The sequence below is a fragment of the Schistocerca americana genome, chromosome 2 (assembly GCF_021461395.2).
Source record: "Schistocerca americana isolate TAMUIC-IGC-003095 chromosome 2, iqSchAmer2.1, whole genome shotgun sequence".
Taxonomy (NCBI): Eukaryota; Metazoa; Arthropoda; class Insecta; order Orthoptera; family Acrididae; genus Schistocerca; species Schistocerca americana.
In genome coordinates, this window is record NC_060120.1 from 913,667,332 (window position 1) to 913,690,923 (window position 23,592).

At 44.6% G+C, this 23,592-nt stretch overlaps 1 protein-coding gene and 1 pseudogene across 1 annotated transcript in view; both read left to right on the forward strand.

Moving 5' to 3' along the window:
• Positions 1-23,592, forward strand: part of LOC124594537 (probable G-protein coupled receptor CG31760) — a 1,575,154-nt gene that overhangs the window by 785,945 nt on the left and 765,617 nt on the right. The gene's annotated exons all lie outside the window — the stretch shown is intronic.
• LOC124596816 lies at positions 21,750-21,867 on the forward strand (annotated as a pseudogene).

Here is a 23,592-nt window from a genome sequence, read left to right on the forward strand (position 1 = left end):
GAAGCAGCAGTAGTCCCCGCCCTGGAGGACCCCTGAGGGCCACTCTTGGGCGCCGCAGAGAAGAGCATCGACCGCTGGGTCGCGCCGCCGGCCAAATTGTGGAGCGGCCACTGCTGGAACCTCGTGATCCGCCCGCCACCTGTTGCCTCCAGACGGTGGCCGCGTGGCGTGACGTGGCATGACGTATGAAGCAAAGTGTCGCGCTGGCCTGCGACGTCGCTGACTGTGCCGACGACGTAGCCTCGACGATGCTTCCCTCGACTCGACCAGATGAAAATATTCCAACGTTCAGAGGTTGAGCTTTTAGATTTATCTGAGTATTGTAATATTTCTGGCTTATTCACCCATCATATTAGGCTCCAGGAAGCTATTTCCAGGGTAGTGGAGATGTGTGAAGCATAGAGATGACGCAATGTGGGATGAGGTATCGGTGACAGATGTTAGATTCAGTACCATTTCCGTGAGAAAGACCTCCTGCATGATGCTGCTGCTCTGTGATTGGCTGCTGTGTTCGGCGGTAGGGCGCCAAAACGTTAAACTTTAGTTGCTATTATTAATTAAACCTGTCATCCAAATTACTTCATTTTTTTTAAAAATAAACATATCTCAACAGCCAGCTATCAATCAGTCATTTCAAAATTATTAAAATCAAAGTATTACTAAAACAAAAGACTGACGATATTACTGCTGATGCACTTCGGTGGCGTTCGGGTAACGCCTTGCTGGCTTGGCGCGCGAAGTGTCTCGGGCAGTCCGACTCTCCAGTTCTGACCGTTCCAGTAGACAGACATGTTGACTGTTATAGCAGTATTTGTTTCATGCAATTTTATTTACTACAGTTCCGACCGTCCCTAGGTACAGACATTTTGTCTGTAATAGTAGTATTTGATTCATGTAATTTTATTCTCCAGTTCTGACGGTTCCAGTAGACAGACATGTTGTCTGTGGCAGGATGTATTTCATATTATTTTAGCCAGATAATGACTGTGGAAAGATATGTTCAATACGTTGTGATCAAGAATAGCTTCTCGTGTCTATATCAATAAAAACGCGAGTGGCATCCCAAACGTTATAGTTTATTCGCAGCAGCAGTTCCTTGCGAAGTTAATTTCAGCCTCAAGAAAAAGAATCCACGACCTGCGTGCTGCGTGCTGTTTTCTTCGCTGGGAACATCATCATCGTGAAGACAGCAGGTAAGTGAAGTGTACAAGAACTTATGTACTCCACACAGGGCAGTGGAAACAACTAAGCACCTCACGTGTACTGCATGCACAGTACAAATGTGCTCAGTGACACGTCATCTGCAGTAATGCGGAGGAGGTAAAGAAGGATGAAAGCATTAACACTGTCTCACTTTTATTCCTTTTTTCTTGCCGTAGAACACAAGAGATGATTTGGCCACATTGCAAGTCATTTGCAGTAGGATTCTGGAATGCATACTGTGTTGGATCATTATGATTTACCACGAAGAAAACAATTTATTGACTTATAGTCAGCACGGATTCAGAAAATATCGCTCTTGCGAAACACAGCGTGCTCTTTGTTCTCAAGAAATAATGAGTGCTACCGACAGGGGATGTCAAATTGATCCCATGTTTTTAGATTTCCGGAAGGCTTTTGACGCGGTTCCTCACAAGAGACTTCTAACCAAATTGCGTGCCTACCGGAGAATCGCCTCATTTGTGGGCTGGATTTTTGAGTTCCTGTCATAAGGTTCACAGTTCGTAGTAACTGACGGGAAGTCATCGAATAAAACAGAAGTAATATCCGATGTTCCCCAAGGAAGCGTTGTAGGCCCTCTGATTTTCCTGATCTACAGAAACGACATACGAGACAATTAGAGCAGCTCTCTTACGTTGTGTGCAGATGATGTTGAAATTTACTTTGTTGTAAAATCATCACATGATCAATACCAATTGCGAAATGATTTAGACAAGAGATCTGTAGGGTGTGAGAAGTGGCCATTGAATCTAAGTATGTCCGCAGCTCGTGGTCGTGCGGTAGCGTTCTCGTTTCCCGCGGCCGGGTTCCCGGGTTCGATTCCCGGCGGGGTCAGGGATTTTCTCTGCCTCGTGATGACTGGGTGTTGTGTGATGTCCTTAGGTTAGTTAGGTTTAAGTAGTTCCAAGTTATAGGGGACTGATGACCATAGATGTTAAGTCCCATAGTGCTCAGAGCCATTTGAATCGTAAGTATTGAAAAATGTGAAAGCACCCACGTGAGTACTAAAAGGAATCCTCTAAATTTCGGTTACACGACGAATCACGCAACTCTAAAGACTGTAAATTGACCTGCATACTTACATATTACAACTACGAATAACTTAAATTGGAAAGATTACATATAAAATGTTGTGGGGAATGCAAGTCAAAGACTATGATTTATAGGCAGAACACTTAGAAAATGCAGCACGTCAAGTACAGGCACTGCTGACACCAAGCTTGTGCATTCTCTTCTTGAGTATTTCTGTGCGATTGGGGTCCGCTTCAGGTAGAACTTACAGAGTACGTCCAAAAGATTCAAAGAAGGGCAGCACGTTCTGTATTATCGCGAAATAGGGGAGACAGTCCCATGGATATGATACACGAATTGGGGCGGCGAACATTAAAACAATGGTGTTTTTCGATGCAGCACGATCTTCACATGAAATTTCAATCACCATCTTTCTCCTCCGATTGAGCAGATATCCTATTGGCGTCCGCAAACGTAGGGATAAATGATCTTGTAAAAATAAGAGAAATTAGAGCTCGCGCAGAAAGATTTCAATATTCGTTTTTCCAGAGGGGATTTCGAGAGTGGAACGGCAGGGAAATAGCTTGAAAGTGGTTCGGTGAACCCCCCTGCTAAGTACTTAATTGTGAATTCCAGAGTAGTTATATAGATGTAGATGTAGATAAAATGTTTTATGCTGACTGCCTACCAATGTCTTGAAAAGTGAAGCACAACGTTCAGCTAAAATTTTGATACATGTTTTATCCTGATTTTCACTCAATTTTCAGGAATGATGCCTTGCAGCACAATGTGACTCGGAAGTTTTAATGGCAGCGCTAATAGTCTTCCAAGGTGAACGAGAATTTTATAGAAAAGTGGAAGAAGGAAACAGCTTAGTGAATCTTAACCAGGAATATTGCCACATTAATGAAAATCGAAAAAAATGGTTCAAATGGCTCTGAGCACTATGGGACTTAACATCCGTTGTCATCAGTCCCCTAAAACTTAGAACTACTTAAACCTAACTAACCTAAGGACATCACACACATCCATGCCCGAGGCAGGATTCGAACCTGCGACCGTAGCAGTCAAGCGGTTCCGGACTGAGCGCCTAGAACCGCACGGCCATCGCGGCCGGCTAATGAAAATCGAAATTTGCGGTAAGTTCATATGGAACCAAACTACTGAGGTCATCCGTTCCTTTGCTTACACACTACTTAATCTAACTTAAACTAACTTACTTTAAGGATGCAATAGAACGAAGAAAGCAAATTATAGTACAAAAATACTGTAATGTTCAAAAAGTTTTATTGTAGGATTAACGACACTATTTGAGTAATTACCATGCACTCAAAATCATCAGTTGTGTACTCGTTAACAACACTAAAATCGAATAAAACGAAAGTGTTCTTGCTACCTTTAGCTGGGGGAAAAACGGAAGTTGAGTGCCAACAACGCTGACTGGCTGTGTTAATCACAGCTGGATATCTCCATCTGCGATTCCTAACTGATCACCTTGGAATGTAGACCTTTAGTGTCAATTGAACAAATACTTGACGGGGGAATTTAGTCTGCATAAACATCACTCGGAAGTTATGGTCTGCAAGAAGCAGGATGGGCATTTCCTTTGGCTCCCGCAGCCCCAAGTCTCTGAGCTCTGCGAAAAATGTCACACTAACAGCCCACAGCGTGAATAAGTTCTGACAGTAAGCTACTTTGTCCTTCAACGACGGGAAAGTCCCGTATCAAATTTGGCGCCAGTAATAATGTTTAATGTCTGACTTATCATAAATGCTGAACTCTTTTACCATGTCGATCCTTAGTAATTTGATTTTTAATATACCAAAATAGTGGCCAGGTGCGCGTAGGACTCGTGCACTTGGAGTTCCGTACAAACTTAATTATGTACATAGACAGTTCATCCATTCTGGGAATCGACTACATAGACGATTATTGCTTGCTATTGACATTGATGCTCGTAAGATATCGGTCCCAGAGATTCCAAGGCTTTCAAGAATGTTTTAATTTCAAATTTGAAGCCAGATAACAAATGAAAAAAGATTTTTCCCTTTATCTGTACTGTGAAACCTTTTCTTCTTGGTAAATTTCATGTTCTAGATCTACGGCAAGGACCCTATGAATTTTGATGTGTGAGTTCATGAGTATCAAAAAAATATGACATAAAATGCCGTGTCCTCTGATTGCATTGACTTAGGAAATAACTTTTAGTTTGGTGTCAAGGGACCATAGACTCAAGTATGTTACATAAATTTCAACTTTATTCGAGAAACCGTTACTGAGAAAAATGGAGCGTAACAGACGGTCGTACGGACGGACAGTGGGATGACAAATAAGTAAAACATTTTTTTTTGTTTGATATAATTACAACTCCACAGTTTTCAGACTTTTCCTTTACTTTTACAGTAAAACCTTGCTTCTTGGCAAATTTCATGACTCTAGACCTGCGGAAGATACCCTATACGTTTTGATGAGTGATTAGCAAGCAGCAAAGTATGTGAGATAAACTGCCGTATCTTTTGATTGCATTGACTTAGAAGCTTCAATATCTTACACCACCAAATAATCATCAGCATTGGTATGTGATATATATTTGAACGTGATATGTCTGGCCGTTCCTAAGACAAAGGGGTCTTAAAAGACAGACCGACAACCAGCCAGTCTGATAAAAAATGAGAAAAAAATTTCTTCGTGAGATATAATTACAAATTAACCATTTTTGGACTTTTCCCTTTCGTTGTACGGTGAAACACTGCTTCTTTCCAAATTTCACGATTATAGCTCAACGGGAAGTACGCTACAAGTCTCGATGAGTGAGTTTATGAGTATCAAAATGTATGACATAAAAGACGGTATCTTTTGACTGCAGTGGCTGAGAAGCTTCAAAATTCTACACCGTCTAGAGACTGCAAACCTTAGTAACTGACATAAATTTCAACATAATATATCTTCCCGTTTCTGAGAACGAGGGTTTTTGCCAGTCGAACAGGCAGCCAGACAGACGGACTGACAAGAAAATGATCCTATAAAGTTTCCATTTTTATTGATTGAGGTACGGAATCCGGAAAATTAACATGATAAAGATAACAGATACATTTCATCACTGTAATGTCGGACGTGGACGAGATATCACGAAAGTGAGCTCTATGATTGCAAGCGTAAGTCAGTTAGCCGCTCTCCACGGTGTAAAGACGTACCACTCAAGATATATTGTATTACTTATTTTCGTGTAAGTAAAAGGTGATATAAATGATAATGTAGCCTCCAAAATTGTAGAATGAGATTTTCACTCTGCAGCGGACTGCGCGCTGATATGAAACTTCCTGGCAGATTAAAACTGTGTGGCGGACAGAGACTAGAACTCGGGACCTTTGCCTTTCGCGGACAAGTGCTCTACCAACTGAGCTACCCAAGCACGACTCACAGCTTTACTTCTGGCAGTATCTCGTCTCCTACCTCGGAAATTGTAAACTGGTGTTAATTTTCTTACACGAAAAGACTGTGAAGTTATGTTTAATTTTTTTGGTGCTCCGTGTAGTTTCATCAGATATCGCGATTATTATTATATTCATTTATGAACTTCGATATGCCGAAGAAGCTTCCTCTGCCGTAATGAAAACCGACAATTTTCGGGAGGGCGATGTGCTGACGATATGGCCCTCCACGACCGCATAAAGTGGGACCTATCGGCTGAGGATGATGCGAATGTCGGTCGGTACTGTGGGCTTTCCGAGGCCAGCTCAGACAGAGTTTATTTACTTTTTTGTTTTTTTGTTTTTCGAAGTAGTTTTCATTGTTTTATATCGCAAGATATAAGTGTTTTATTTCACCTACACGAATAAATGAGGTTACATGCCTTTTCTTAAATTAAGGACTTGGAACACCATTGCAGTATCAGTATCAGCAGTCCTAGAAACCATACTGAATTTTTCTATCAGAAACAGTAATTTTACAAACCGCGACATAAGGAGAATAATGCCAATGGGGACAACAACACAAATTTAGAAGATAAGAGTTAAGCAGGTAAGTTTCTGGAACAGTCAGTGAAACACATACACTCTTGGGGTGAAAAAAATTTGTATACCTGGAAATGTGACATCGAATTTGATCCAATGCCGCGTGGGATTAGACGAACGGTCTCAGGCGCTGCGCTGCAGTCTCGGACTATGCGGCTGGTCCCGGCGGAGGTTCGAGTCCTCCCTCGGGCATGGATGTGTGTCTTCGTCCTTAGGATAATTTAGGTTAAGTGGTGTGTAAGCTTAGGGACTGATGACCTTAGCAGTTAAGTCCCATAAGATTTCACACACATTTGAACTTTTTTTTTTTTTTTTTATAAAATGGCCACATATGAAACCTGGAGGGTAGTAGCTTAGTGGCATAGCTACCAGAGTGTCATCTCTTTAATAGGGAATGCTGACAGCCAGAGGGCTCGGTGTGGTGCAAACGTGTGAAGCAGGCAGGCAACCATACCATCCAAACGCACTCGTGTTTCCTGCAGCCAAGTGAGCCAGTTTGAGAGGTCTCAAAACGTGGCCTTCTGAGTGGCGTGATAGCCCTTTTGGAGAACTGTCACACAAGTTGAACGTACTGGGTGAGTTGTGCAATGATGCTGGTGTCAGTGGTTACGTGAGCTCTCTCACACCTGTAGACGAGGTTGTCGGCGTCCACACAACCCGGACGCCCGCCACGATCGTCATATTGTAAGGGCAGTAGTGGAGGGTCGTGCAGCTACCACAGCACAGATAAGACGGTTTGTGAGCCCAGACGTGTCAACATAATTGTAGTGAACCGGTTACTAGCTGTGGAACTGCGGGCACGCGCGCACCTCCCGCTTGTCTTACACTCACTCCACAGCATCGACGTGCACAGCTTGGCTGATGCCGGCAGCGGATCCCTTGGAAGATGAAATGGCACGCCGCGGTCTTCAGTGATAAAAGTAGATTCTTCCTGCAAGCATGTGATGGTCGTCTGCGCGTACCACGTAGACCTAGTAAGCACTATCTCGAAGTGTGCATTAGTTCATGACACACTGGCTCCACCCCAGGCCTCACGCTCTGGGCTGCAACAAGTTACAACCCTCGTTCACCTTAAGTGTTTCTGGAGGGATGCTAACCTGCCCTCGGCACGTCTGGAATGTTGTTAGACCTGTTGTTTTGCCATTCTTGCAACAGGAAGTTGAACTGTTGTTGCAACTGGATAACGCTCGCACCGTGAAACTCGACGTGCTCTGAAAGACATGCAGGAGTTTCCTTGGCCAGCATGATCTCCAGACTTGTCTCCAATCCAGCCCGTGTGGGATATGGTGGGATACGAATTAACTCATGCGGCTCGTTAACCAACAACTATTACATAACTACATGAACGGTTCAAGCAGACGTGGATTAACGTATCCCAGAACAGTATTCGCCATCTGTATGATCGACGGGATGCCAGTGCGTGGAAGCTATGTCACCAACTAATATGGATGTTTCAGCATGGATCGATACCTGGCATGTCAAAACCGCTTGTGCTACTGATCTGTAAACGTAATCATTTCATCTACTCCATAAGCACTGTTGTAACAATAAATCTTGAGTGAACTGGAAACCTCTAACAGGGTGTACTAATTTTTTTCCGGCATTGTAGTACTGACTCACAGGTTTGGCTCTTGCAATTAATCCAACGCGGCCCTCCATATTCAGTTTTAACTAATGGGCTGCTAACAGCGCCAACTTATATCCTTGCAGTACTGTATCGCGCCAGAAAGGTTCTCTGTTTGTTCCTTTTCAGTAGAAGAGTCCGGGAATGGGGAACCACTACAATTATTGAACGTTTCTGGCATGAAACGTCGATGTATTCAAATCAGAACCTCCAGTGTTTTATGCATGTGTTTATTCATCTTTCAGCTCCCTCGTCCTATACGAGCAAGGAGGCGATATGTCAGAGATAAATTTGCACCAACACCAACACTTCACCCACTGGGTCTAAAACTTACTAGCCGAGAATCCCGACCTTGCCCAGGTACTTATTAATATTTATGGCTGAGACTCTGTACGCTTGGAATGTACGGGTATCCAGTTTAAACGTATAATAATATAAAATATAATAACTTGAGACACAGTTCAGATATTTATTGGCGGTTTTCTTCCACAAATACACTCCTGGAAATGGAAAAAAGAACACATTGACACCGGTGTGTCAGACCCACCATACTTGCTCCGGACACTGCGAGAGGGCTGTACAAGCAATGATCACACGCACGGCACAGCGGACACACCAGGAACCGCGGTGTTGGCCGTCGAATGGCGCTAGCTGCGCAGCATTTGTGCACCGCCGCCGTCAGTGTCAGCCAGTTTGCCGTGGCATACGGAGCTCCATCGCAATCTTTAACACTGGTAGCATGCCGCGACAGCGTGGACGTGAACCGTATGTGCAGTTGACGGACTTTGAGCGAGGGCGTATAGTGGGCATGCGGGAGGCCGGGTGGACGTACCGCCGAATAGCTCAACACGTGGGGCGTGAGGTCTCCACAGTACATCGATGTTGTCGCCAGTGGTCGGCGGAAGGTGCACGTGCCCGTCGACCTGGGACCGGACCGCAGCGACGCACGGATGCACGCCAAGACCGTAGGATCCTACGCAGTGCCGTAGGGGACGGCACCGCCACTTCCCAGCAAATTAGGGACACTGTTGCTCCTGGGGTATCGGCGAGGACCCTTCGCAACCGTCTCCATGAAGCTGGGCTACGGTCCCGCACACCGTTAGGCCGTCTTCCGCTCACGCCCCAACATCGTGCAGCCCGCCTCCAGTGGTGTCGCGACAGGCGAGAATGGAGGGACGAATGGAGACGTGTCGTCTTCAGCGATGAGAGTCGCTTCTGCCTTGGTGCCAATGATGGTCGTATGCGTGTTTGGCGCCGTGCAGGTGAGCGCCACAATCAGGACTGCATACGACCGAGGCACACAGGGCCAACACCCGGCATCATGGTGTGGGGAGCGATCTCCTACACTGGCCGTACACCACTGGTGATCGTCGAGGGGACACTGAATAGTGCACGGTACATCCAAACCGTCATCGAACCCATCGTTCTACCATTCCTACCATTCCTAGACCGGCAAGGGAACTTGCTGTTCCAACAGGACAATGCACGTCCGCATGTATCCCGTGCCACCCAACGTGCTCTAGAAGGTGTAAGTCAACTACCCTGGCCAGCAAGATCTCCGGATCTGTCCCCCATTGAGCATGTTTGGGACTGGATGAAGCGTCGTCTCAAGCGGTCTGCACGTCCAGCACGAACGCTGGTCCAACTGAGGCGCCAGGTGGAAATGGCATGGCAAGCCGTTCCACAGGACTACATCCAGCATCTCTACGATCGTCTCCATGGGAGAATAGCAGCCTGCATTGCTGCGAAAGGTGGATATACACTGTACTAGTGCCGACATTGTGCATGCTCTGTTGCCTGTGTCTATGTGCCTGTGGTTCTGTCAGTGTGATCATGTGATGTATCTGACCCCAGGAATGAGTCAATAAAGTTTTCCTTTCCTGGGACAATGAATTCACGGTGTTCTTATTTCAATTTCCAGGAGTGTATGTTAACTTAAAATGTTTCCTGTTTTTGTCTGCGGCAGCTAGTACCACTTCTGCATATGCGTAACTCCTTTGTTCACATAAACGGCCGTCAGTAGTCACATGGACGCACTTAGACGTGCTGGAGCTTTATGCTGGGCCACAACGTTCTCGTGACGGGATCTTTCAACAAGATGGCACACCATGTCATTTTGCGAACATTGTGAGGAATTTCTTCGGTCATGTGTTCCCAGGTCGCTGGACTGGGAGCGGTAGTTCGTCGACTGCTTGGCCCCCTAGAAGCCCAGACATTACGCCATTTGATTATTTTCTATGGGCGTTCATCAACAATCACGTGTAGTAGACCACTTCATGATCTATTACACTCATGCTCATAAATTAAGGATAATTGCAGAATGTGGTGCCACACAACGTAGCACTACACAAAACTGGCGCTAATAGCATAGGCACATACGGAACACACACGACACAAATCTGTAAGTCCATGGAATTGGTGGTAAGTTGACAACACCGTCCCGAAACACATGTGCAACAAAACGCCACTGCTTCCTGCGCATCTACCACGACATCAGTATGGGATATGTTCACCATGCACAAGTACACAGGCCGCACAACGGGTTGGCATTCTCTGGATCAAATGGTCGAGCAGCTGCTGGGTTATATCCTCCCCTTCTTGCACCTGTGCCTGTCAGATCTGCTGAAGTGTCCTAGGGGTTTGAAGACATGCAGCGAAACATCGACCGAAAGCATCCCAGACGTGCTCGAAGGGGCTTAGGTCAGGAGAACAGGCAGCCCACACCATTCGCCTGATATCTTCTTTTTCACGGTACTCCACGATGGCAGCTCGGTGGGGCCGTGCCTTTTGATCCATCAGGAGGAAGATGGGCCCCACTGCACCCCTGAAAAGGGGGACATACTGGTGCAAAATGACGTCCCGATACACCTGACCTGTTACAGTTCCTCTGTCAAAGACATGCAGGGGTGTACGTACACCACACCATCAAACCATGGTCTCCATAAAGGTCCCTTTCAAAGACATTAAGGGGTTGGTATCTGGTTCCTGCTTCACGCCAGATGAAAACCCGGTGAGAAGCACTGTTCAGACTACCTGGACTCGTCCGTGAACATAACGTGGGACCACTGTTCCAATGACCATGTATCGTGATCTTGGCACCAGGCTTTACGGGCTCTCCTGTAACCAGGTGTCAGATGAATGCACCTTGCAGGTTTCCAGGCTAATAAAGTATATCTGTTCAGTCGTCTGTAGACAGTGTGTCCGGAGACAACTGTTCCAGTGGCTGTGGTAAGGTCCCGAACAAGGCTACCTGCAGTACTCCATGGCCGTCTGCGGGCACTGATGGTGAGATATCGGTCTTCTTGTGGTGTTGTACAGTGTGGACGTCCCGTACTCTAGCACTTGGACATGTTTCCTGTCTGCTGGAATCGTTGCCATAATCTTGAGATCACACTTTGTGGCACACGGAGGGCCCATACTACGACCTGCTGTGTTTGACCATCCTCCAGTCGCCCTAATATTTTACCCCTCGCAACGTCATCAATATGTGTTCCTTGAGCTATCTTTCACTCACAATCACCATTAGCACGTCTGAAAACGTCTGCACGCTTACTTGCTGCACTGTACTCTGACATGTACCAACACACCTATGCATATGTGGACTGCTGCAGCGCCACCGTGCGACGACCGCAGGTCAAGTGCACCACAAGAGTGTGGATCTGCGCCATCGCATCCATGCAGCTATCGCAAATTTTACGCCTACAGTGTTGCAAAATATTCGGAAAGAAGTGGAATAGAGATTAGACGTCTGTAGCGCCAGTAATGGCACGCATATCGAGGTGTATTAGATGTCTAAAAAGACATATGGATCTACCATACGTCTAGAAACACAGTCAATAAGCACCTGAATTACTTCTCAAGTTATTACTTCTATACTGTTGTATGTGCCACCCGGACACGCTATATTTTTGACTTGCAAAACGCTTTTGGGCACAACTTTTGAAGCTGTATGATTGGAGACATGAACGGAGAGCTGTTTTGCATACTAACATCTGGCCATGCGAGAAGCATTTGACACTAAGGTCCATTATATGAGTGCATGGTGTCTGACTTTCGGAGATGTCTGAAAGAACGGATACCACGTAGAAATCCATAGCTGTGATACATATTATGTAAATTGAAGAAAAGGGGAAAATGGAACGGAACTAATGATATCAGCTGCATCGGGACATTACGCGGATCAGCGGCGTCGAATTAAAATGTGTGCCTGGCCGGAACTCGAACCCGAGACCTCTTCCGGGCACAGTGTTTATCGCAACTACACGAACAATCTCGGCAGGCTCCCCGCCCAACTCCCCATAGCGCCATCTATCCACCGTCCCCCGCCCCCTCAAATGGCTCAAATGGCTCTGACCACTATGGGACTTAACATCTATGGTCATCAGTCCCCTAGAACTTAGAACTACCTAAACCTAACTAACCTAAGGACAGCACACAACACCCCCACCCCCTCCCATGTCCTCTATAGGTACAAATTCTAAATTCCGGATGGAGGTCGAACATAAGAGTGCATCCGCCCTGAATGTTGCGGATTCGAGGCAAATCAATTAAATGAATGGGTGGTGTCTATTCCTTCGGACATGAGCAGATGAATTTGGATAAAACTTTAAATTACGATTTATTTTTATCCGTGATCCGATTTTTGACGAAGTAAAGTCAATATCTTGCCCCAAGCTACGTTCAAATTTTCTGTGAAAAGTCAATAAAAAATCGTCCATTTTGGAGATTGGCGTGTTCTTGCAGATTTTAAAACAAATGCATTTTGAAATTTAAAACATAAATACCGTTTTTCGAAAGTAAATAACCATTTTATAGATTTAGTTAACGACTGGGTATTACCATTTTGCAGATATGCAGTACTAGGTGATGTTCATGCAGTAGACGAAGAAATTCTGCTAAAGTAAAAGTAGGCATAAAGAATGAACCAAGGTGGGCATCAGAAACTAATTTGTACAGGTGAAGGGAGCATTGCTCATCAAAATAAATTTTCTTATCTCGAACGTACTTCTGGAGAAAGAAAATTCTGATAATGCACGTCTAGAGCAGAAATTCAAGTGAACCTGTTGGAGAACCGGAAAGGAAAATATATAGAGTTAATGTAGTATGCTGAAAATAAGTGGACTCATAGCATAAAAAATGAGAATCTCCTAAGAATCAAAGAGGATGGGAATACGTAAAAAACTGACCAGAAGAAGGAACAATATGATAGAGCATGCGTTAAGAAATCAGGGCTTAACTTCCTTGGTGCTACATGAAATTGTAGAGGACAATCGTTATAGGGAATACAAAACCTGAAATGTGAACTACTAATAACGGAGTACGTTGAGTATAACTGGTTATATGAGAATTCAGAACGTTAGGTATAATTAAGCAATACTATAAGACGACGAAATTACAACATGAGGGAAAACCATGAAGAACTACATTTAATGTTAATGTCGTGTGACTAGGTCCTCCCGTCCGGTAGACCGATCGCCGGGTGCAAGTCTTTCGATTTGACCCCACTTCGGCGACCTGCGCGTCGATGGGGATGAAATGATGATTATTAGGACAACACAACACCCAGTCCCTGAGCGAAGAAAATCTCCGACCCAGCTGGGAATCGAACCCGGGGTGGACTACATCATTCCAGTCAGAAGAATTATGACTTGAAGAGAAAACTTGAAAGGCACGTGAGAGAAAAGATATTCTGGATTTTGAGATGGAAGGTGATGTAGCCGAAGACTGCAGTACACAAAAGAGATTAAAAATGTTTTTTGATGTCGTACTTATGTAGAAGCAAAAAAAAGCACGCAAGGTAACACAGGTTGGAGGAAAGCATCAAACCAGTTGAAAGACTGATGAGGCGCAGAACGTCCCCCTTTATAAATTGTAATAATTTACTCACTGGGTGTGGAAAATTGATTCTGTAAAAATTAAAAAGTAAAAAGTAAAGCATCTGGCTTCTTGCCACAGCACTAGGAGGAGGAGAGTGGCTCTCCCATCTCCCACACCACCTGTTATGCCTGAGAAAGATCCCCGGCAGTCATAAGATAGGCTGAGTGGAGCTGGGGCATTGCCAGAGTGATTGGAACGAGGAAAAATCCCCGGCCCTGTTCAGGAATGAACCCGGCGCCTCAAAGGCCGAAGTCTAGTGTTCTAACCGCTGGACCACTGCAGCCACTTAGTAAAAACAAGAGGATCTAATTATGATGAAGAAGAACAGCGGAAGTATTGCAAACAATTAATTTCAGAATTCCATTAAGTCAAGAAGTAGTAACAATACTATCGACAGCTCCATGCCAACATTTGAAAGTTGAATTAGCGGATTCTCAACTGTTTTCTATTCATTACCAGACCCACTACACAATGAATATTTGTGCATAGATTCTATTCGCAATGCAATATGGCACACAGAGGATATTTAAGTCTGTGGGGAAAAAAATTTGAAATGAATTTGAAGCCATGGATTTAAGTACTATAGTAGGGTGTAATATTATTTTCTGCAGTCTCCTTGTCCACCAACGCTGTCAATAACTATATTATAATTACTAATTCCGATTAATTAAGTGTACAGCCAATCACCCGTTAACTTTTATCTACTTTAAAACTGGATACATGTGACGAAATTGCTCACGGTATCTCCTTCAGAAGAAAAAGTAGTGGGAGCCCACCGTGTCGCTTTATCAGATCACCCGAAAATTGGCTGCAAAGAACTCTACAATTAGCCACATCGCAAATTCCCGCTCTACTTCTTTGAGTGGAGAATGAACACCGCACAAAATACCATTACATTTGCGCGCGCGCGCGCACACACACACACACACACACACACACACACACACACACACACCCAGTAAATTCTAGTTATTGTGTTAGGCACTTAGTAACACTTATCCGAGAAACAAATTAAAATGATTCTAATGTCCGGTTCCGAACAAGGTTTAAGGAGGTTTCCCTCGGTTGTTAGGTAAGTTCCGGAACCGGTAACACCCTCTCATTTATTCTTTATTGAGGACCTGTCTGCCCCACTACCAGGTCGCCTACTAATTGGCTGAAAAGATCCACGACTATACATCGGGGCAGTTAGGGTAGAGAATAAAGAGGATAAAAATATGTTCCCATATCAACAAAGCATACACGTCGAGGTAGTCTGTACATAGTGTCGCACGTGAAAAGATTCTCGAACAGTTGCCTCACATTATTAACTAGTGACTGTTACACAAGAAATAAATTATTTACGGTTACAACCCACTGGATAATGGAATGTAGTCGAATTAAGTCGGGTGATGCTGAGGGAATTAGATTAGGAAATGAGACACTTAAAGTAGTAAAGGAGTTTTGCTATTTGGGGAGCAAAATAACTGATGATGGTCGAAGTACAGAGGATATAAAATGTAGACTGGCAATGGCAAGGAAAGCGTTACTGAAGAAAAGAAATTTGTTAACATCGAATATAGATTTAAGTGTCAGGAAGTTATTTCTGAAAGTATTTGTTGGAGTGTGGCCATGTATGGAAGTGTAACATGGACGATAAATAGTTTGGACAAGAAGAGAATAGAAGCTTTCGATATGTGGTGCTACAGAAGAATGCTGAAGATTAGATGGGTAGATCACATAACTAATGAGGAGGTATTGAATAGGATTGGGGAGAAGAGAAGTTTGTGGTACAACTTGACTAGAAGAAGGGATGGACATGTTCTGAGGCATCAGGGGATCACCAGTTTAGTATTGGAGGGCAGCGTGGAAGGTAAAAATCGTAGAGGGAGACCAAGAGATGAATACACTAAGCAGATTCAAAAGGATGTAGGTTGCAGTAGGTACTGGGAGATGAAGAACCTTGCACAGGATAGAGTAGCATGGAGAGCTGCATCAAACCAGTCTCAGGACTGAAGACCACAACAACACCAACAACAACCCACTGGTACCACCACGGTTTTCAGGAACTTATTCTTGACTGTAAAGCAAATGCCGAAACTGTAAACGCTCTCCGAGTTAGGATTCCCTCTACCATTCTATAGGACTGCCTGGTATTCTCTTGCTCCAAGATGGTATCGTTTCTTCAACAGTCCGATAAGTCTACAACCTGACAACGAACGAAGAAACGTTTTGCATAAAGAACTTATTATGGGATTGGATCTCAGCTTGTTGTAACCTTCATGGTAGGATCGAAATATATTTTAAATGCTGTTGTGGGCTGGCAGGAGCCAACCCGTATGAATAGAGGAAGCCAAAAGGCACGCGTCTAAGCTCACGCAGGCTGGTGTGAGATCTGGAACAGGACATGGAAATTAGAATGTAGAAAAACGGACGCAGATGGTGGAATACTTAACTTTAATCCATTTATGTTGAACGTAGCTCTGGTCTGTACATTATTTACAATATCAATAGTAACTGATAATGGCGCCTTGCTTGGTCGTAGCAAATGACGTAGCTGAAGGCTATGCTAACTATCGTCTCGGCAAATGAGAGCGTATTTTGTCCGTGAACCATCGCTATCAAAGTCGGTTGTACAACTGGGGCGAGTGCTAGGAAGTCTCTCTAGACCTTCCGTGTGGCGGCGCTCGGTCTGCAATCACTGATAGTGGCGACACGCGAGTCCGACGTATACTAACGGACCGCGGCTACCCCTAGCAAGAGTGGTGTCTGGCGGTGACACCAAAAAAGCTATCGAATCTAATTGTAAGATTAATAAAACCATGGAATGATGTACTTCGAAGGCAATTAGAAAGACAATTTCTATAGAAATTTTTACCTTTCCTAAAAATTATCTGAAAAGATTCGTGTTATTTAACTAATGACGGATAAGAAACATTTTGTGTTGTTCTTTGTGTTTGTTTTGTGTATAAGTGTATTTGACAACTTGCTTTTTGTTCATTTTGATATATGTTTTCAGCGTTGTTGATTGCACCGTCAGAGCTTTTCGATTCCTATGTCATTGTTTTCTGCATTTGTGCAACATCAGGACAACAGTGAAAACACTAGCGAGAGGAATTTCATGGCGTGTGACTGTTCTTATGCTGCTCTGATCAGGAAGTGAAACCTCTGAAAAATTAAACATACAAAAGATCAAGGATGTGCTATTTGTGACGCTTATTGTCGCAGATACAAAGTATTCAGCTAATGTTAAGTAACTCTAAACCATAATAAAGAGAAATAATACGACGTGACGAATTTTCATAGCATCAAATTTTACTCGCTAATTCACTTTTGATGGGGACTTCAGACATATTTTTTTCCACGTAAGCAGTTAAGTCATTTACTTCTGCAAAATTCACTCGAATTTCCTCTGCGAGCCGATGAAGAGTACGTGTTAAACAAGTCACACGAACTGCGTTGTGATACAGTAGGTGCAAATCCTTAACAGCCTCAGTTATGTAGGCTGCAGAACCCGTAACTATAACGAAGAGTTTTTCCTCATTTTCTTTCGCAGGCTGCAAAACACGTAATGAATCAAGAACAACCCTAGCAATCGCCGAATCTGTCGATTCGACGGAAGTAAAGATTCTTGTTTTAATGAAATCTCTACTAGAAAAAAACAATGGTTCAAATGGCTCTGAGCACTATGGGACTTAACTTCTGAGGTCATCAGTCCCTTAGAACTTAAACCTAACTAACCTAAGGACATCACACACATCCATGCCCGAGGCAGGATTCGAACCTGCGACCGTAGCGGCCGCGCGGTGCCAGACTAGCGCCTGGAACCGCTCGACCACTCCGGCCAGCTCTCTACTAAACTTCACGCGGAAAATAAGTTGTGGTTAACGGAGCATGGCCACCACTCAGAGGCACCGAAATGTTTGTTTGTGTGTGTGTGTGTGTGTGGATGGGTTTGTGTGTGTGCGTGTATGTATGTATGTGTGTGTGTGTGTGTGGGTTTGTGTGTGTGTGTGTGTGTGTGTGTGTGTGTGTGTGTGGTGACGCAGCGTGACACCGGCCAACAAGACCACGTCGTGATGTGAAGGGACGCCAACCAAAGTGTCCCCCCACCAAGGTGAGCGCAATGGAGCTGCGGCCGAGTGTGCGGTATATAAACCGGCCCGTCGGTAGTGGGCGGCAGCGGAGAGCTCAGATCAACACAGCAGCCAACGTAGCAGAGCAGCCATGATCAAGCTGGTGAGTATCCCGCAACATGACGGTTCGCTAGTAACAGTAGACGTTCGCTTTGCCTTCAGCAGATGAGCTCGCCACCATCAGCTTCTCTATTTGACGTGGAAAGAGCAGAAATATTCTCCTCTCACGGATTTGGCAAGCATAAAGTAATAAATTTAAATAAAATGGCGGAGCACATTGTCACTAGAATTCAAAATCCATTTAGCCTTTGAAGGAATATAGTTTCGCTGAACTGCCAAATTAAATGTCATACCCTATAAATGCTGGCTTTGTCGTCGAATTTCTTCGATGAAATCTTGTCAATTTCTCAGCTGAGTCAATTTCTCAGCTTCATGTTGTTGCAAAGTTTCGACAAGTTCTCTACTTGTATCCTTCCCTGAAGATGAAGCTTAGCAAAATCGTCGTAACGTTGCGACAACACGATGCCGCGAACCGTCTGACAATCAGGAAGAATTTCACATATGCGATACCCTGTGGCTAAAACAGTGAGCTACCGTTTTGGTAACGTACTCATTCGTCACGAATGAAAAGTGGGTTGTAGCTGTGTAAATGAGTCATAAATGCTGTAAATGCCTTACGACATCTCACTGATCTCATCACTTTCATTTTCTAATATAATTCCCCCACAATCGTCTAAGTTAATTCGAATAGCTCCTATCAATTTTAAATATTAAATTTGTTTTTGCCCTTTTTGATGCTCATGCTGGAAGCCTCTTTTTCAAGATCTTATCACGACCGTTCGACTGATCTTCCGATTCATTAGCGGAAACAGACAGAATTACATGGCATCCGCAAACGTTAAAGTTTTCATTTCTTCTCATTAAACTTTATTTCCTTCTCCAATTTTCTCATTGGTTTCGCTTACTGCTTTGTCCACACTGCGCTCTTGTGACTGTAATCTGGTTACCGTACAAGTTTTAGATAACCTTTCGCTCTCAGCATTTTATCGTTGAAAAACACCGAATTTCAGAATATGCACGCCATTCGTTATTGTCAAACGCTATGGACGTGATTACAGGGACGAAGATTCTGATAAAAGTGGGGATATCCCAAAAGACAGACCGAATGATTTACCTCGTATTAGAGTAGCTAGTGTTTCAAAATCCCGTCTTGATTTTCAGATTTAACTTGCTGTGATTTCCCTAAAGCGCTTAAGAAGTATACTGGGATTGTTCCTTTGAAATGGCGTGGCCTATTTCCTTCCCATATATCCAGAAGAAGGTCACTGTAACGGTGGCTAAGACGTTGGTTTACCTGATTGGTTGGTTGGTTGGTTTGGGGAAGGAGACCAGACAGCGCGGTCATCGGTCTCATCGGATTAGGAAGGATGGAGAAGGAAGTCGGCCGTGCCCTTTCGGAGGAACCATCCCGGCATTTGCCTGGAGTGATTTAGGGAAATCACGGAAAACCTAAATCAGGATGGCCGGACGCGGGATTGAACCGTCGTCCTCCCGAATGCGAGTCCAGTGTCTAACCACTGCGCCACCTCGCTCGGTGGGTTTACCTGATAACACGGTACCATACTCTAAAAGTTTTTATTTCAACTGACTCTGGCCGCGGAGGCCTGTGCAGTAATATCTTCTAATGTAGTGCGCTTCCGCTGTTCTACTTTTCTTCCTAACTTTTCTTGATCGTGGCCACATCTCAGCTAACTACCTCCTCGACCACACTGTGAAATAGTTTTTTGTGTCCTGCAAAACTTTAGTACGTTCTTTCCCACTCCTATTCTGGAACTAATATCCCTGTCATATGCACCAGAGTATCTATTATTGTTCGCAAATATTTGTAGCTTCTGCAAGATTTTATATATCGTTCCTCTGCGTCAATTTTCATCAGATCCTTTCCCATAAACATTCACTTCGTCTCGGCCAGAGTCGTTCTAAGACCCCGTTTGCTATACTCCTCATTCAAACTTTCTTAGCACGTATTCCATAACCTCTTCAGCTTGAATGAATATTACCTGGTCATCATTAAATAAAAGAGGGTGAAGAGTATCATCACCAGTATTTATCTCCATGACTGAATATTTCCTGTACCAGCCACTCAATGCCTGTGCCAAATAAATGTGGAACAAGATATGTGATATTCCACTATCTTTCCGGAATGAGATTTCCACTCTGCAGCGGAGTGTGCGCTGAAATGAAACTTCCTGGCAGATTAAAACTGTGTGCCGGACCGAGAGTCGAACTCAGAACCTTTGCATTTCACGGGCCAGTGTTCTACCAACTCCTTTCTTTCAGGAGTGCTAGTTCTGCAAGGTTCGCAGGAGAGTTTCTGTAAAGTTTGGAAGGTAGGAGACGAGGTACTGGCAGAAGTAAAGCTGTGAGGACGGGGCGTGAGTCGTGCTTGGGTAGCTCAGTTGATAGAGCACTTGCCCGCGAATTCGAGTCTCGGTCCGGCACACAGTTTTAATCTGCCAGGAAGTTTCTTTCGCAATCTTGTTTTAGATCCTTGTAAACCAAAACAATTCGGTCTTGTATATATTCTCAGCTGGAATAAAATATTTGGCCTGTAAATGGAATAAACGTAAATAACCTTCTTATGGGTCAGCTCATCACGTATGTTTCATTATTTCAGGTGTGTCTAGTGGTGGTGTTAGTGGCGGCGGCGAGCGCCCAGTACCCGCCGGGTCCGGCCCCCTGGGCTCCTGGCCCGGGCCCTGTCCCCGGACCCGTCCCCGGACCTTGGGGGCCCGCCCCCGGACCCGCCCCCGGACCTTGGGGACCCTCCCCCGGTCCCGGACCCGCACCAGGCCCCGCGCCCGCGCCCTGGGCACCCGCCCCCGCACCGCACCTGCCGCCGCCCCCGCCGCCCCCACGCCCGCTGGTGCCCGCCCCTGGGCCTGGCCCCAGCTCGGTGACCAGCGACGCCACCTCGCAGGTGCACTCGCCGTGGGCCGTGTCCAGCTGGCACCGCAGCCAGACCATCCTGCGTCCGCAGCCTGTGCCAGCCCGCATCGTGCTCGAGTAGGAGCGCCCGCCGCCTCTGATGGAGTTCCCCGACCGCACTTGTAGTGCATACAGCACGACAATCTAGCAAATAAACACGTTTTTGTTACAAAACAACCTGTTTTTTCTCTGTGTACGGAATCATGATTTAACCAGTAGGTATAGATTATTGGGCAGCGCACATGTTTGTGAGACAGAAAGGTGATCCAGACCCGCATCGAATACTCTTAGCGGATTAACGACAGTGGGTGGTGAACTATCCATCAAGAGTGTGTTGGACAGACGGTTTCCAAGCTCAGTTAGGCAAATATTGATCCCCAATTTCTGTCTCAGAAACTACGACGCACAAACAGTTTAAGTAGAGATTACACAGAACAAAGTCTACTCAGTTCATAGACTGAAGATACGCACGACTTCCCTCCGTTACGTAACGACTATGGCGAGTAGAAGTGCATACGCCAACAAAGATAAATTTAAAAAATGACATTTGCAATGTCTTTAACGCAGTAGAGCCCCTACTAGACGGAATTAACACAAGTGAAAAGAAAGGAGAAGAATATGGAATCACAGCTTAACACATCGCACTAAAGGTGTTGTTTCGAGTATTTGGACTAGCTAAAGATCTGCTTCTTTTGACCCGCCAGGTTAGCCGATAGGGGCCGGCACGGTAGCTCAGGGTGTTCGGTCAGGGGGATAGCTACCCCCTGTAACAAAAAACTGAGTGAACTGCTCAACGAACAACCTGAACGGGTGTCCTGGGACGTCCGCCCCGAATGTAGACAACGAACAATTTAGAATAAAATGAGATTTAAAAAAAAGGGAGGGCTAATACTCTGCTTAGGCAACGGCCTTGCCGCAGTGGGTACACCAGTTCCCGTCAGATCACCGATGTTAAGCGCTGTTGGGCGTGGCCGGCACTTGGATGGGTGACCATCCGGGCCGCCATGAGCTGTTGCCATTTTTCGGGGTGCACTCAGCCTCATGATGCCAATTGAGGAGCTACTCGACCGAATAGTAGCGAGTCCGGTCAAAGAAAACCATCATAACGACTGGGAGAGTGGTGTGCTGACCACATGCCCCTCCTATCCGCATCCTCATCTGAGGATGATATGGCGGTCGGATGGTCCCGATGGCCTGAAGACGGAGTGCTTTAATGCTCTGCTTCCTGGACTCGGGTAGGCGCGCCGGCCCCGCATCGAATCCGCCCGGCGGATTGACGACGACTGCCGGTGTGCCGGCCAGCTTGGATATGGTTTTTAGGCGGTTTTCCACATCCCCCTACGTGAATATCTGGCTCAGTTACACGGCTCGCAGACATTTGAACACTTTCATACTATTCCATGGATTACACTAGTCGCAGACAGTTGGGGTACACGAATTCCGTCTCGGGGGGTACGGGGTGGCGGCAGGAAGGGCATCCGGCCACCCCTTCCACTAAGATTGCCAAATCCGATTAACCATGCCGACCCTGCCTAACTATGGGAAAAGGCAGAAGTGAAAGAAACATCTACTTCTTTTGATCAAGTTCTAGCATTATGGAATACCATTTACTTTTCTAGTTATATCTCCAAATCGAACTCATTCTTAGCCCCCAAACACAAGTACCATAAACTTCAACTATTTCGCAATAATATTTAGATTTGTCTTAGTTTAAAAAGCCGCCGAAAACATCGTTTTGAAAAAGACTTTGCACTTGGATTTTAACATAAAATAGTTCGGAATATATCGAATAGGAATGTAAATATGCAGATAATCGTATTTGGTTGAGAATTTTGAGAAAAACATACCTCATGTACAAAAAAATACAATTCTGACATTGCTCCTAATTTAATTAGTCAAAAGAATTACTTATATGCATTAAGAAATGTACTTCTATACTTTTATTCGATAAAGATCTGTTAAACTTATTATTTTCGATTCAAAATATCGTTTGTTTATGTAGTAAATTGATTCGTTTTCTACTCATCTATTTTCGTAAGCCACAATTATAATCTTCGTTCTCAATAACTGCAGAGACAGGATGGGTTTTATGGAATACCAAGTTTTCCTTATTGCCTGACATGCCGTCTTGGACTTTACAACGTAAAAAGAGAACCATCTGTAGCCGTAGCAAAAAATCGAGCAGTACGTAACTCTTTTCCATAATAAATTGTATAAATTAAATCATTAGTGTATATATTAAATAATTACTGCGTACTTTTGAGTACATGTCTCCAAAGATTTTGTAAAATTACGCCATTTGGAGATGAATTGGTGTCACTAGAGAGAGCTGCGGAAACTTTTGGAGTAGACCGTACGCCCCCTGCTTAGGAGCACTACTCGACAAATGAGAAATCAAGGTACCCTATATTGTCCAAGTATTCCATAATTCGTCTGATATGCGCAGAACACAACAGCGCAACTTAGTAGTTGAATCAGAAAGAGATTGTTTACACTACGATCGAAAAATTTACCATTACAATATTATAAGAAACAGGCCAATTAACAGAGGAATGTGATGATATTGCACTAATTATAACATTACCTACAATTCAATAATTCAGAAGCGGTTTTCTGAGAAGATATTGCTACCAGTGATTACAGAATATACATCTATTACTCACAATGGTGAGTACTATTTCCAAAAGTTTTATGAAAAATACAAATTAACTTTACAATCCAGGATATAGAACCAAATTTGCGC